Source organism: Eucalyptus grandis, chromosome 6 (assembly GCF_016545825.1).
Source record: "Eucalyptus grandis isolate ANBG69807.140 chromosome 6, ASM1654582v1, whole genome shotgun sequence".
NCBI classification, from domain to species: Eukaryota; Viridiplantae; Streptophyta; class Magnoliopsida; order Myrtales; family Myrtaceae; genus Eucalyptus; species Eucalyptus grandis.
The window spans coordinates 24,773,677-24,789,641 of NC_052617.1; the positions used below are offsets into that span (position 1 = coordinate 24,773,677).

Consider the following 15,965-nt stretch of genomic DNA (forward strand, 5'->3'; position numbering starts at 1 on the left):
TCCTCTCTCCCCTGTAGACCTCTCTCACTCAACTCTCTCTTTCTCCGTTGCAGAAATGCCATCTTTTGCAACTTTTTCTTCAGCCAAAAAGAATTCCAGCATCACCTAGCAGACAAGAAGAGAGGAACAAAAACAATCGTTTCTAGTATTTCTCTATTCCTACCTAAAATTTGTTCAAGTTCCCACTTCAACTCCGATCGTTGGTGTGGCATCCCAAAATTCAAGGCAACCTCTAGATGTATTAAAGCCTATGATTAGGTAATGAAATTACCCTTGATTTATGCTTTAGTCATTGGTTTTCTTTTAAGACTGAGTGATTTATTTTGTGTTCATGAGTTATTAAAATTAGTATTATAGGATAAATTAATAAGAAGAATTTATTCTTGGCTATGCACCTCATAGATGTAACCCCTATAGTTTAAATGCTACAAGATTTATGGCCATATGAAATTGAGAATTTGAAATCTATAAAAGCGAGAATTAAAAATGAATTATTAAAAGTGAAAATGGGATTTATTAAGATTAAACTTTAGGCCCAAGGGTATTGGACCTAAAGTGGGCCAAATTGGCTTGGCCCATGAGGCCCATGAAGAGGGCTGCCGTCGACCACAAGGGGGGAGGAGCCAGCCCAAACCTTCAAGCCCATCATGCATGGGATTTGCCAAGTGGCAAAGAGGAGGCTTCATCTATTGGTCTATAGTTTCCATGACACTATATTAACTTGATTTGGAACTCAAACTAACTTAGTCACCTTGAGTTTAAGGGGATGATAAATGAAGATTTCTTTAGGATAATTTCCTTGTTAGAAATGATTGTAATATTTATATTGATTATTCCTATTTCTCAAGATTACACGTACATCTCACGAATATAGCACGTTTGTGGCACAAATGTTGCACATATATCTCCCTTTGACGTATTCTTTATTAAAATATATCAAAATATATAAACATTCAAACTTTTGCAATATTCTCAACTAGATCAATCAATATGGGTGTTCATTAAAAGTTCATGATCCTTCTCTTTTTGCCTCTTTCGTTGTCTCAGACATTTTCTAGCTAATCCTTTAGTGATATGAAATAGCCAAATGCTTTACCCACAACCATGTGAGTACTTCTTGACTACCAACCCTAACCAGAGCCCTTTTTAGCGAAAATCTCATTTCCTTAAGGCCTCAATGAAAGTCAGCCCCAAGACGACTCAACTCGCCCAAACCAACACATGCTTGCTAGGACCCAAGTGCCGTAACGAGCATGAGAAGACTACATGGGCCAACTGCCTCTAGCTTTACAAGCACTTGACCCTTTGCTTGGATTGCACCATTAACCATTAGTGCACTAATAGGGCTTAGCACTACCTTGACAAACCTTGAGACTTGTTGGGACAAGTTCGTCAAGCTTGGCGTCTCGATGAATGTGTGGCCCTTGATGTCTAATAACAATCTCTAAGTTCATAAGCAATGCTTTGTCCATAAACTATGTACCCTACATTATGCCAAACTACACTAATGAGTTCCCCACATGGGTGAGGCTAGGGAATCGGAAGCTCCAACAAACTTTATCCTTGGCATGTAAGGCCAACATGTTGGTGCTCCAAGATGGTTCAAGGAACTACAAAATGATTAGCAAATCTGTAATGAAGCATCAAAGCGATCTGGCATAGCAAGGTATATATGATTAGCAAATCTGTAACGCAGCATCAAAACGATATGGCATAGCAAGGTATATTATCGATAATAAGGCTAGTATGTATAGGTTGTCGTGGTGACGAATTCATCTACCAAAAGACATCACTTTCCGGCACACCATCGATGCAACAAATCACCAAATAGTTGCTTTACGTTCTAGCTCTAACCTCTTAGTCTACCATTGATCTAGCTTTGAGGGTTACCATGACACCCTTTATGTTCATCCTAAGCAACGGTTTTACAAAGAGTGCGACATCTATGGCACCATTAATTTATCTTTGGAATTGCTATAGTCATTCCCTAAAACTGTAACTTCCATGCTAGAAAACCCTATACATTCACTGCATAGACCAAACCGACCCCAACCTGAATATAGACATCTCCATCCATAAGTGCAAAGTCACCACAACTTCATACCTAAATCTGATTAAAAGCTCTATCAAGATGTACCTTGGAAGGCCATGGCAAAAGTATTGAAGAAATGACAATTTTCATGAAGTCTTATCTTGATAGCCTAAATAACTCGAATGATTGGTTGGAGTGACATGGTGACTTTGCCCTTATGTCTTTGTACTATAGAGAGTATATGAACATGGGCCCCAGGTCATTAACCGAAAATGGGGTCAAGTGGGCTGGTTACCATGTCATCACAAGCACAATAGAGGCTTCAAAGTTCCTTGCCAATGGCATGCCTGATACATCTAGCCTTTAAGCTTTGTGTGACATCCTAATTTTCCAATTCTGTTTTCGATTGAATGAGTTGGGCTTTTTATCAAAGCACCTATAGTTCTTTTCTTTGAGCTAATCACTCATGAGATAACTCATCTATCAGGTGAACCCGTTTAGGAATTTAAACGCAATAGACTTGAGAATTCGATCAGAAATCAACTGCTTGACCGTGCTAACCTGCAAGAGTCAATATGACACCGTGAAAATCAATAAAAGATCAGAGATAGGTCTGTTCAACTAAGGTGTGTGATTAAAGTGTGGGTGATAACATCTAATTGCAAAATTCTCGTTAAACGGCACTAAACCGATTTCTCTATCATTTTTGTACCATATGCCCGTATTTGAAATCTCAAAATTTTTACGACAACCGAGAGTTGCCAATGTATCAAAGATCTATAATGTGGCTTGAAAATAATCGACCACGGGTCAAATGCGCTAAAATTCCTAAAAGCTACCTAATAGGTTAGAATACGCTAAAATCGCATCCAGTTGAAATTAACCGCGAAATTGAACCCGATTTCAGAAATTAAAAATTCTGTCATATCACAATTTATTTTAGGAACGTCAATTCATCCTCCGAAGATTTTTTTTTTTTTTGCAAACCCGAATTTTTGGCGAAAAATCAAATTTATGCAATTTTGGACCGGAAAAATTAAAGGACCGTTTTTTGTCGCAGTTTTGGCATTCAAGTTGGACTAATTGGCAAGGAAAAATGTGGAATGTGATGTGGGCACTTTGGTTGAATTTATGGGCACCAATTTGAGTCCAATTTAGTTGGAATTGGATGAAATTGGAGGGGGAAATGTTCAAAATTCATAGGACCAAGAGGCTGCAACATTTTGGACACTTTGAATGGCTTGTTGAGGAAGTTTTGGCGTGCAAATGGCTGAGGATTGAGGCAGCCACAAGTGGGGGCCAAGCCATGAGTGTTTAGAATATTTTGTGGCCCCCCTCTTCAGCAGCTATATTCTTCTGCTTCTTTAGGCTTGCTTTATCCATTATTGTGTTCTTTCAGAACTTAAGAACCAGAGGAAAGCTAGCAACAGCCCGTAGACCGCCCCCTGCCGCCGTCATGCGCAGTTGTCACCCGTTCGAGCTGCTGCAAGCCGCTCGCTAGAGTCCTGCTGTCACGCTTGCTCCTACTCACATCCTCGCCGTCTAACGAAGCTAGGCCCACGTCACAGCCATCCTAAGCGACCTCCGTCGTCCAGGCCATTCGTCCAACCGCCGGAGCCACCACCGTCGCTCGCTTGGACCAGCTATAGCTGCCGCCATCCCACCTTGCTGTTTCCAATCGCTCGGCGAAGCCCCTTCGGTCCCTGGACAAAATTGAAGGCCAGCGGTGGCTGTTGGGCTTCGTGGCCCGTTTTAGGTCTCTTTCGAGCCTTGTTTGGTGTCATCGCAGGCTTGTGTCTCAACCACCTTGGCGTCGCCATTGCTGTGAACTCATCGGCCAGAAAAACTGGTGAGTTTGCTCACTAAACCTTACTTATGAGGTTAATGACGCTTAATGGGTGATTAAATTAAGTTAAGTGTGATTAGTATAAGTGTTAGCTTGTTTAGTTAAATTAGGTTAGTTAGATTAGTTAATTTAGTGGTTAGAAATGGTAGTTAGTTTAATATGCAACCTCGTAGTTATAATGGTTAGAATAATTTAATTAGTCTAATAGGTGGTTAGATTAGCATTATTAGGCATAAGTATGTATTTATTGATTTAATTTGTATTTATTTAATTAAGTTTGCTATTTATTTACTTATTTAATATTTTCCAAAAATTATACCGGGATAACCGGTGATCAGAATTTCGTGCTGATTACGGTAGTGTATTTAGTTTATGCAATTGAATGTTAAATTGTGCAAATGGAGTGGCGATTGTAATTTTGAGTATTTATTTCAAAATTGTGAAATTTTGGTATTTAATTAAAAAATACCGGGTGTCGGGTTTTGACACTGAAAATGATTTTTAATACTATATCAAATTGTGAGATTTTAAAATGAAATATATCAATTTTTAAAGTTCGATCTAACCATGTACCCACACACGATTATTTTTATCGGGTGTTTTTAGTACGAAGAAAATATGTCAAGTGCATTATCTTAATTAAGATATTTAAGTGTAATGCATGGTGTCCTTGGTTGGAATTGAATAATCGTGTGATGGTTAAGAGAACCCATCCCCGATGTGCGTCGGGTGAACGATGCCCCTATATGGAATGCCCTAGTAATGGATGCCGAATCGCGGTAAAAGCCGGACCGAAGCTCCTTCGGGAATGCTGTCCTCGATGTGTGTCGGGTGGGCGTTGCTGTGCTCAAAGGATGAGGTGAAGCTTGGCTATGCTAGAGGACCGATGTGCGTCGGTTAAAACTGCCTGTTTAGATAGTAGTCAATTGGAACACGTGATTGATTGAGATAGACAGGTCGGATTATGGGAAAAAATCGTGTGACACGAAATATGACGTGTCATAACGATTTGGCCCTATAATAGGACCCCTGTGATTGATTGAGATTAAGTAAGATGTTCCAATTAATGTGTGCATTTATTATATGCATCTGTGATATGAATTGTACTAACGTATAGGAAGGAACTGAGGCGATGTGAGTCTTCTGTGATGTATGGTTAGACTATCTCTAGACGTATTTTCTTCCTAATCGGGGTTTAGGGGGTGAACTTGCTGAGATATTGTCTCACCCCGTCATGAGCTTAACATTTTCAGGTCCTTAGATGGTGGTCCCTTCGGTTCATTTTAGACAACCTCGGGGAATTTCTAAGTGGAGTATAGACGCTCCTGTCCCCAAGAGTCACTGGATCGATGAGCTTGTTGTGACCACTATCTAGGTCAATGAGGGCCTACCTCAAAGGTTACCTCATCGATTCAAGGCGTGGTTTCACCATGGGCTTAATGGGTATAGGGAAGGTCCCCTTCAGGGTTTTGATATCCCCATCGTTGTGGTCAATGCCACTCCAAGCGAGGGTGCAATTGACCCTCCTGATGGAGTTGTGGAGAACCCGAAGCCCCTGGAGCTTGTGGAGATGGAGTCCTAAGGATCGGCAAATGTATCCGACTAGTAGGTCGTAGGACAGCTTCTTTTTAAAAGCCGATCTTTTTATAGACTTTTGTATATAAACCTAGTGTGTTTATAAAAAGTGTTTTGTGAAAATTTTATTCTGCTTTTCTATCCCATATTTGTGTTGTCTGGAGATTTATTATATGCTTCCGTATGTGCAATAAAATGAATTGGTCGGTGACGCATCTTGGGACGTTACAATTTTATTGACCACCGAGGGATGTGCGTGTGCTCGAGGTTCAGGCATGACATCCTGTCATGCCTCAATCCTCGACCACGTGCCATCCCTTACCTAGTTGATTAATAGCGACGTCCTAAGATGCATCGCCTACCCTTTTTAATTTAATACACATGCGAAAGCATATAATAATCCCCAGATAATAAAACACTTGAGATAGAAAAATAGGGCCATCGTTTTCACATCTGAAAATCATAACCACACTTTTCATACAAACACACAACATAGTATTTTACAATACTATTAACATATGTTTGATCTAACACCTATCCACAATTACACAGAGTTCGCAAAACGGGATGGGATCTCAGTCTTCATCTGAGTCGTACTCGAGATCATCATCCCGATCCTCCTCAAATTCCTCTTCACTGAGCTCATTTTCTTCCAACTCATCATTTTCTCGTGGCTCCTCTTCAAGCTCTTCCAACAGGTAATCCTCCTTGGTTCCTCCTCCTCGGTTCCTCCTCCTCAGGCTCTTCTACCTTTGGCCATTCCCACTCCTAATTCTTCTCTTGCCTCTCCTCTTGCTCGATTATCTCCCCTTCTTCTGGCATACTCTAGTTGGAGTCTACTATTGATGGCTGGGGGGAGTCGTGATCAGTCTTGAGCTTAGGGTCTTTTGCATCCACTACCGACCCGTCCCTATGATCAGTCATACCCTTCTCGAATGCTTCCTCTAGGACGAACATAGGCACATCTTCTTCAAGCATGGGACCCTCCTTTCGCCCGTCATAATACTCACGATACCATGACCGGTGCTTGTGGGGCCTCAAGGCGTCCTTATCCATACAACCCAGACAGTTGACTGAAATAGGACATACTCCAGTCCTTTAGGGTGAGCATGAATCGAAAAGTGGGTTTCTATCTCGGTGACTTCCTCGGGTATACCAAAATGCCTAAGAGGACGAGGAGGTAGAGGTGCTGCCATCTAGGAGCCTGAAATGATATCCCACAACCGGGATGAGACTACGTCTCAGCAAGTTCTACCCCCTAAGACTCGATTAGTAAACTAATACGCCATCCGGGCTGCCTATGCACTCACGGGTCAGAGTACTTACCTTGACTTCAGATTCCACCTGCATATTAGCACAGTTCAAATAGGCACCCAATTAGATCGCATCATCGATCAATCGACATAATCGATTACATGTCAGCATTACTTTTCCCCGATCATCTCAACCCATACTATGCATTTTACAAGATAGTATACTTAGTTACTGAGCCACGCGCATTCTCTAAGGCGCCATTTTCGCCAAGGTGAGGTACTTAATCACCGAGCCACATGCATTCTCTTAGGCATCTCATATGCCACGGCAACGTACTAATCACTGAGCCCCATGCATTCTCTAAGGTGACTTATTCACCAAGGCAATGTATCAATTACCGAGCATGTGCATTCTCCAAGACGATATACCAAATCACCAAGCCACGTGCATTCTCTAAGGCACCGTTTTCGCTAAGGTAACGTACTAAATACCGAGCCACGTGCTTTTCCAGGTGATGTATATACTTTATTACTCATGTGAATTCTCTAAGGTGACTTATTCACCAAGGCAACCTATTTGGTTATCGAGCCACGTCTCACCACTTTCTTTGTCACCCCTTTATACAGCTTTTTAGATTTCAAAGGCGCTGTAGACCCACGCTCGGTCATTTCTAAATCAATTACTGAAATTGAACAACTTATAATAAAATCCTAAAATTCACAATTAATTCAATTCATCAAAAAATAAAGCTCAATTAAATAAACGGATTGCACCACGACAATTAGCATAAAATTCTGGTCGTCGGCTATCCCCGCCTAATTTCTGAAAAATAATTAATTCATTCATTCATTTCAAAAATTATTAAATAAATACAATAAATCCAATTTATGCTCGTAATGCCTAATTGAAAGCCGAGACGAACTGAGAAAATCCCGAGGTTCGTTCAATAAATACTATAAGCTCTCTACTTGCTAATAACTAAGTCTAACCACCTAACATGCATCATTAAGTCACTAATTTAATTATTCTAAACTAATCTAACCACTTAAACATGCTTAATTAACACTAATCAACCCTTAGGCATCATTAGCAAACTAAGCAATGATTAGTGAGCTAAACGCACCCGATTAACAATCCGTTTGGATCGAATCACTGGGAACATCGTAGGGGACGTTTATCTCCAAAGCGAGCCTCGAGTTTGGGGCCCGGAAACACCTCAAAACGGCTCTTGAAGTGGTTGTGAAACCCACTTGCTAAGTTGCTGGTCTTGGCTGCAAAATAGGAGGAAATGAGCTGGTTTGGCGCGGTGAGGCTCGGGAAGGGCAAGTTGTTGCTCGGCGAGGTGCACGGCGGCTCCCTCGGCAGCTCATAGTGGCTGGACAGAGGCCGTACAGACACGGCTAGGCGAGACAGGGCGGACGGCATGCGGCTAGGCGACAAAGGTGTGCAACAATGGATGGCGTCCAGGCGATGGTGCGGCTAGTGGTGGCTGCTCCGACTCCAGGCAACACCAGCTGCTATCCTCTGCTTCTCAACTGCTGGTTTTCACACAAATGGAGGGGAAAAGAAGAAGTGTAGCCAGCCAAGAAGAGAGAGAGAGAAGATAAGAGAGAATGGGAGACAAGGGCCCCATTGGCCTTGTTTTTCCAATGGTTTGTCCCCCAAAGACTTGCCCAAGAAGTTAGCAATCCATGGCTGTGAATTGGCCACCAACACTTCTCTCACAACTTCCCAAATGGTCCAAAATTGCTAGAAATGAGGGGCACAAGAATTTTGGCACAGCCTTCACTCAATTGGACACTTAGATTATCTCAAATCAATCTCATTTGGCCTCCATAATTTCAATTGACATCTCAATGCCCCCATTGATAATTTTTCTCACCTAAGAATCCATCTTGCTTTCCAATTTTGCAATCAAAATTAATCCCCGACTTGATTTGCACAAAACAGTCCTAAATCGACTTTTTCCTAAAAAGTCTCAGTCGTCAGAAAAATCTTCTGAGATTGCGTCAACGCTTTTAGAATTTATTGTGATATTATAGAATCAGACTTGAATTGGCGGTTAATTTCCATTTGGTGCGTTTTTAGCATGACCCAAATTATCGGGTGGTTTTCAGAACTTTTTAGGGCAAATGACTCATGGTCAATTTTCTTCGAGCCACACTGAACCCACTTGACTCAATGGCAACTCTCGATTATCGTGAAAATTTTGAGGATTCAAATATGGACATAGAATACCAAAACAACAGTAAAATCAAATTAGTGTCAGTCGACGAGAATTTCCCAATTTAGTGGAGTCACCCACGATCAGCCACACATCTCAATCGAACCGACCTATCTCGATCTTAAATATATTTTTAACTGTGCCGTAGTGGGCTCTAAAAATGAGCACGGTCGAGAAGCCGATTCCTGATCGAATTCTCATGTTTATTTGCCTTAAAGTCCTTAATAACTTCCCAAAATAGTCTAGTTATCTCGATAGTAATCAGCTCTAAAAACAACCCTATAAGCGCGTCAATGAAATGCCTGGTTTATAAAGTAGAAAACATGACTAAAAATCTAAGATGTCACACATCCTCGCTCGAAGTGGTATCAAAGCTGGTTAATAGTTGGAGTGATAAAGTGCGATGAATTATGGGATAGTTAATAGGAACAACCTTTATTTTATGTCGATACATGTGATTGATAGCTGTTTGATAGATTGTTTTGTGGAGATCACTTAGTTTCTAATTCTGTATTGAATTGGGAACAGGTTCTATAGAAAATCTATATAATGAGTGATTAAGAGCAAAGGATGCCTAGAAAGAGGATCATAGGACTAGTGACTTAGGGGAGGACGCCGACAAGAGTTGGTACCCGAGGTGTTTGTGGTATAACATAAGAAAGCCAGTGCAAGTGGAGTAGTACCGCCTCTAATCGGTGCTAGGGTAGCAACACCTAGCGATCCGAGAATTGCTGGGATCGTTCAGGCACTTGAGACACTTGGGAATCTAATGGAGCAGCAGGCCTAGAATCAAGCCGCAGCCATTACCGCCGCCGCCACAGCCGCTGCTATTGCTACCGTCGCCGCTGCTACTGATGTCGCTACCACAACTGCACTTGCCGAGGTTCCACCTAGGAACGTGGTTGTTGAGAGGTCGATGCACAAGCTCGTAGAGTAGTTCTTGAAGCTAAATCCACCGAGGTTCACTAGTGTAGGAGATCCAGAGGCTGCAATACTCTAGATCCAAGACTTGGAGAAGACCTTTGCACTGCTGATGTGCACTGAGGAGAAGAAGGTTGTCCCCGGCGATATCACCCGTAGGTAACACAAGTACCTAGTGGAGGGCCACCAGAGGCAGAGTAGTCTGAGAATGTGTGGTTCCGGTGTGGAACGCCTTCCTTGGAGCCTTTAACGGCAAGTATTTCTTTGGTAGCGCAAGGATCTAGCACCTTTATCAAGGGATGCTGATAGTGGACCAGTATGAGGCCAAATTTGCAGAGCTGTCACAATATGCTCCCAAATTGGTGGAAGATCAGGAGGACAAAGCTAGAAGGTTCAAGAATGGCCTCAAACCAGAACTGAAGAATCCACTGGTGCCACTTGATCTGAAAGATTATGATGAGTTTTACAAACGAGCCCAATTGATAGAAAGGCATTTGAGTGAGCAAGCTACCACATTTGGGTCGAGGTTTAGCTCGAACAGAGATAGAAACCAGTTTGGGAAGGCATTTGAGTGAGCAAGCTATCGTTGGGGCGACCCCGGGGGCGGCGGCCTTGGCCGAGCCAAAGCTAGGCTAGGGCCACCAATCCTCACCGGATTCGGGCGAGGGCCACGAGCCCTCACCACACGTCGGCGGGGTCACCGCCCCTAGCTAGGGCCCGCGACCTCGGCCGAGCCTCCCCCTCCGTCGCCGGCCCTTCCCGGCGACGACGACCGAGGGCCAGTGTCCTCGTCACCTCCCCCCCACCCCTTTTTTCTTTTTCCTTTTTTGTAATTTTTTAAATTTTTAAATTTTTAAATTTTTAAATTTTTAAATTTTTAAATTTTTAAATTTTTTTAAATTTTAAATTTTTAAATTTTTAAATTTTTAAATTTTTAAATTTTTAAATTTTATTTTTTTTAATATTAAAATTATTATTTTTAACTATTTTAACTAAATTTAATTTTAAATTTAATTTAATTAATTTTTTTTTTTACCACGTCAATCCAAAACGATGCCGTTTTTGCATTATTTGGCCACGTCGGCGTGGGAAAATGCCACATATGCAATTTGGTCGGATTTTAGCCGGATTGGCACTCAAGTGATCCATTTTACTCTAATTTTGACACTTAAGTATACATTTCGTAAGTTATGACACTTAAGTGTCTCTTTCGCAAATTATGGCATTTGAGGTGTACTTATCTCGAAGAATTTATGTATATTTCAATTTATATATTAAAGAAGAATATATTAGTCTATTTATAGGTTTTATTTGATAACTATTTTAAGATAATATCTCAATTAAGATATGTGTAATCAAAGGAAGATATATGTGCAATTTTAAGAGATACGGATAATCAACATAAATATCATAATTATCTCTAACATATAAAAAAATATCCTAGAAAAATCCCTAATTATCTCTAACATCCCTTCTCAAACTCTGACTAAAATCAAGTGAAATGGTTCCACAAAAACTTATTTCTTCATGTAATCAGAACTCAGTGGATCCAAGGTGGGACAGCGCATGGTGGCTCATAAGAAGATTACCAAAGCTACAACTATGGCATCAAAGCCATCCGGCACGGTAAGGCACATAATTTATATTAAGTCTAGAACGTAAAAAGAGAATGTTGAAGTTGGATCAAAATTGGGAAACATTGTGTTTGCAGATGATGGTATTGGAATAATCATAATTACCGGAAGTAAAAGTGTTTTTTCATGGCCAAATTTAGATCCGCATGAAAGTCGATTCGATGACCAATTAAAAGACCATACCATGTTTTTAATGACCAGATTTTTAGAGTAATCAAGAAAGAAATGCATAATTATTTATTTATTTTTTATGGGAGGGGTACTCAAGATGGAAAAGTAAGGCAGCTTAATTTCCTAGAACTATCCTATGGCTGATTGAAACTTAAGTCAACCTAATTAGTTGATCTTAAACAGTTCCATCTGCTGACGAATTCTCCCCATAGGATTCCTAAAACATTAAACAAACAGAATATCTATCAAACAGCGACTTAAGGCTCGATAATCTCGTGACCAACCCCATCCCTGGAAAGTTGGGGCAGCTCTGACGATTAGTCAGAAAAGCACCGATTTTCCGTCACCATAAGCGTCACTAAATCTAGCAGCTTCTTTCGTCACCCTACATAGGATCATAGCCTAGGACGATTTCAGGATAGAGAATTCAACCCAGGACACCAACTTGGACGTGACGGTTTTTGCCCATGACAAATGAATCTTATGATTAAAGTTGCCTTTGGATTGCTTTTAAAAGAATGCAATGATACTGATTTTAAGAATTAGTCCGATTCTTTCAGTTCATATAATTATTACATGAAGTGGGTCCAAATCATGAACGCAAGAATTAGAGAAAATGGTTGTATTTCTAATATGAGGCAGTAAAACAAGCATGGAGAGGTCCGTGTTTAGTTCGCGGGATACTTTTCCCTTTAGATTACACGTACAAGTAGACACACGCATGCTAATAATCTCTCTCATCTTGTGTCTCAACTATTTTTGGTGACAAATCACTTTCCATGCCAAGCAGTTGCTCTACATTCAATTCTGACTTCTCAGTCTTTTGTCAATCTGGCTTTGGGGTTATCAAAACACCCTTTTTGTTCATTTCGAGCAATAGTTCTATAGAGAGTGCGATATCAAGGCACCATTTACTTCATCTTTAGAAATCCTACCATTGTTTTCCAGAACTACAACATTTGTGCAAGAAACCGTCCTAACAAGGTCAATATCGTCATTGCATAGGGCCGGACTAACCCCAATCATAATAACCGCATCTCTGCCCACAAGTGTATAGTCATTGCAGCTTCAGACTTGACATCAGTCTAAAGTTCCGTGAAGACGTCCCTATAGAGGCCTTGAAGAATTAAAAATTGTTTTCATGAAGACTTAGCTTGATAGTCTAATTGACTTAGCTAGACAGCAGGACAGTGACCTTACCCTTAAAGACTCTTTACTATGGAAAGTATATGAACATGGGCCTCAGGTCATTGACCAAAATAAGGTCCTTGGTAGACCTCTTAAACGGGTGGATCAGGTTGGGTTTGGGTCAAGTCATAAATGGTCCAACCCAAATCGATCCATTTAACCCGTTCATGATCAATTTATTGTACTGTAAAATTTTTGACCTATACCCGACCTGACATATACCTGAACCATACCCGACCCATTTAAATAAACTTAAGAAAGCTTATTTCTTATATATATATATATATATATATATATATATATATATATAAATGATATTGCTAAAATAGTTTTATACGACACAAATTTAATGGACATTTTTTATAATTTTTAAAATATTTATTTTAAAAATCAGATTTTAATTATTTTTTGTTTTTTAAAAAATTAATTTTTTAATTGTTTTTTGTTTTTTAATATAATTTTTTAATTTTTAATTTTCTTTTTCTTTTTCTTTTTGTCCTTCTTTGGCTAGCCACCGACGACGACACGCCTAGTGACCGCCACCGGCGATTCTTGAGCTCACCCGCCACCGACACCAAATGAGCTCGAGGCTTGCTAGATCCAAAGAAGCTCAAGCTCACCCAACAACAAGCTCGAGCTTGCCTCTCGCCGGATCTAGCAAGGCTCGAGCCTTGCCAAACCGGCAAGCTCAAGGCTCACACAGGCCGGTAGCCTAATGATGGTCACAACCTGAGGAAGAAGAAAGAAAAAAAGAAAGAAAAGAAAACAAAATAAAAATAAAAAATTAATTATAATTTCGGCTTTTATAAAAACATATTTTTGTAAAGTTAAATAGAGAAGAGAGATATTGTGAGGTTTTGGGTGAAAATGGGTTCTAAATCCAACCCATTTAAAACCCACTTAAAACTTACTTAAGACCCACTTATCTTAAATCTTTAGTTTTTTTTTTTTTTGTCACCCTACTCTACGCCTACTTTACACTCACTCTCGAGACTTTTTTTTTGTCGGAGTCCTACTCTGGCGCTACTCTACACTCACTCTCGGACTTTGCACTGCCTCTTGCAGGCGTGGGAGTCGAAACCCGCTTCAAAACTTACTTGTCCCCACCCCATCCCCCCCTGAGAAGGTGGGGATTTGAACCCTCACCTCCCTTCCATGTTGGAAGGGTGGCCACCGCGAATCCCAGTGGTTTCTTAAATCTTTAGTTGTTAAACCCATTTAACTAACTTTTTCAAAAAACAAGTAACCCATATATGACCATTTTGCCACCTCTAGTCCTTAGGTAAGTCACCATCGTCACAAGCAAGATGGAGGTTTCGAAATTCACTATTGGGAACTTCATTGCCGGCAGCTCTTGGTTGCCCGCCACTGGCGTGTCTTGAACCTCTGTGGGTTAAAAATTCATCAATTTTATTGGAAGTTATAGCGGGCACTCTCTAGTCCAATTCTTTTTTCTTTCCCCGCTTCTTTGCTGCAAGGAAGTAATTTTACTGCTCAAGCAAAGAATATCTCAGATTGTTTAAAAACTCCGAATTCAAAGAACAATAAAAAGTTGACAAAACCATAAAATTCTTTTAATTTTCGGCATCAATTTTCATCTCAACTAATAGCCTATCTTAACATCGTGAACAAATCGAATTCTTTCAAGCGATTGGCATCCGTGTCCCTCGTCCATGGATCGTCATATTATCAGACTTTCTGAACAGGATTGCGCCTTCTGCGTTGTACCACCCGCTAAGCCTGAAGTAGCCTACAACAGTCAACTGTTTCATGCTTTTGTTCCACAACTAGCACTTGAAATTGACTACTAGTTCTCCATTTCTAGCAGCTATTGAAGATAAATAGGCAGGCCTGATTGGCGTATCACCTTCATATTTCACCCTGACTTTGGCCTAGTACAGCAACCACTTCTAATAGCTTTTCTCAACTTTAGATCGGATTTAGTATTGCAGCATCAAGAACACAATTCTTCTTAATAATTCTCTAAGAGGCAACATCACGACTTATCTGTTCCTCGCAAGACCTTATTTTCATTAATGGGAACAGTCTAGTTAGCTAAGAATTCTGGGATTGAATCCTCCTCGGTTACGGTTCAATAGTCTCCAAGAAAGCTTGCCGAAAACCAGCAGAAATCCCCAAATGCCCCCATATATAAGACAGGACAGAACACCCGAGTTGAAAAGATCAAGTTCAGGAGAACTTTTTTGCTTCAGTATCTCCCACTACTGCGCTCTATAGCTCTGTCTTGTCGAGGATTCGACTTCGAATTAGATGAGGCATAAAATGGATTAAGATGATCAAGCTTATCCGGAACCAAGGAAAAGATCCCCTCTCCTGGTAAAACCGTCGTTGAAAAGCGTTGGCAAGATAGAGGCGAGTTAATGCAACTGTTCGCCTCAAGAAGAGTGATCATGTCTAATAGGAAATAAGTCGGCTTGCATTGACCGAAACCAGTCGAACGGAAGTTCTTTTGGAGTGTCTGAACTCTTTCCGGTGGAAGGCATAGGCTTGGCCGGCGTGCTCAGCGGCGGTGGAGAGGAAGTTGCGAGTGTGCGCTGTGCTTGGAGTGTCTGCAAGTACGGAGTGTTCGGTAGACGAAGAAGAAGCGTGGAACTTACCGATGAAGACAAAATTGACCTTTTCCCACCCAGGGAAAGTTTGATTTTCCGCAGATGACTAGACAAAGAGTTTCTGCTGCACTTTCTGGAGGCCGAATTGACCTTCGAGATCCCTCCTTCTCTCGACCGGTCGGGCAACAATGTGGAGTGTTCCTTGAGTCCAAGAAGCTGCCCGTGAAGAGCCCCCGAGTCGTCGGAGTCAAAGTCCGAGCTACGGAGAAGTCTAACTCTCGCACGGAATCGACCGACACATCCACATGCACGTGCAAGTACATGGATATTAATAACATTAAATCACGCAATCATTGAATTTTTCTATCAAAAGGACAACAAAAGAAGCATAGGAGCGTTCTCGGGAGACGTTCTTAGGCCTTTTCGCTTATGGTCGTCTTGGAGAAAATTAAATATGTTAGGCACGAGCTATGAGACATCCGATCTGATTCTCTGGAAATTCCAAAGGGACAGTTCATTGCGCATAGCTGGACAATTTAATCCCATAGAT

General features: G+C 40.9%; 1 pseudogene; it reads left to right on the forward strand.

Moving 5' to 3' along the window:
- The first annotated feature begins 1,520 nt into the window (after nt 1-1,520).
- LOC108959496 lies at nt 1,521-14,227 on the forward strand (annotated as a pseudogene).
- The last annotated feature ends 1,738 nt before the right edge of the window (nt 14,228-15,965 follow it).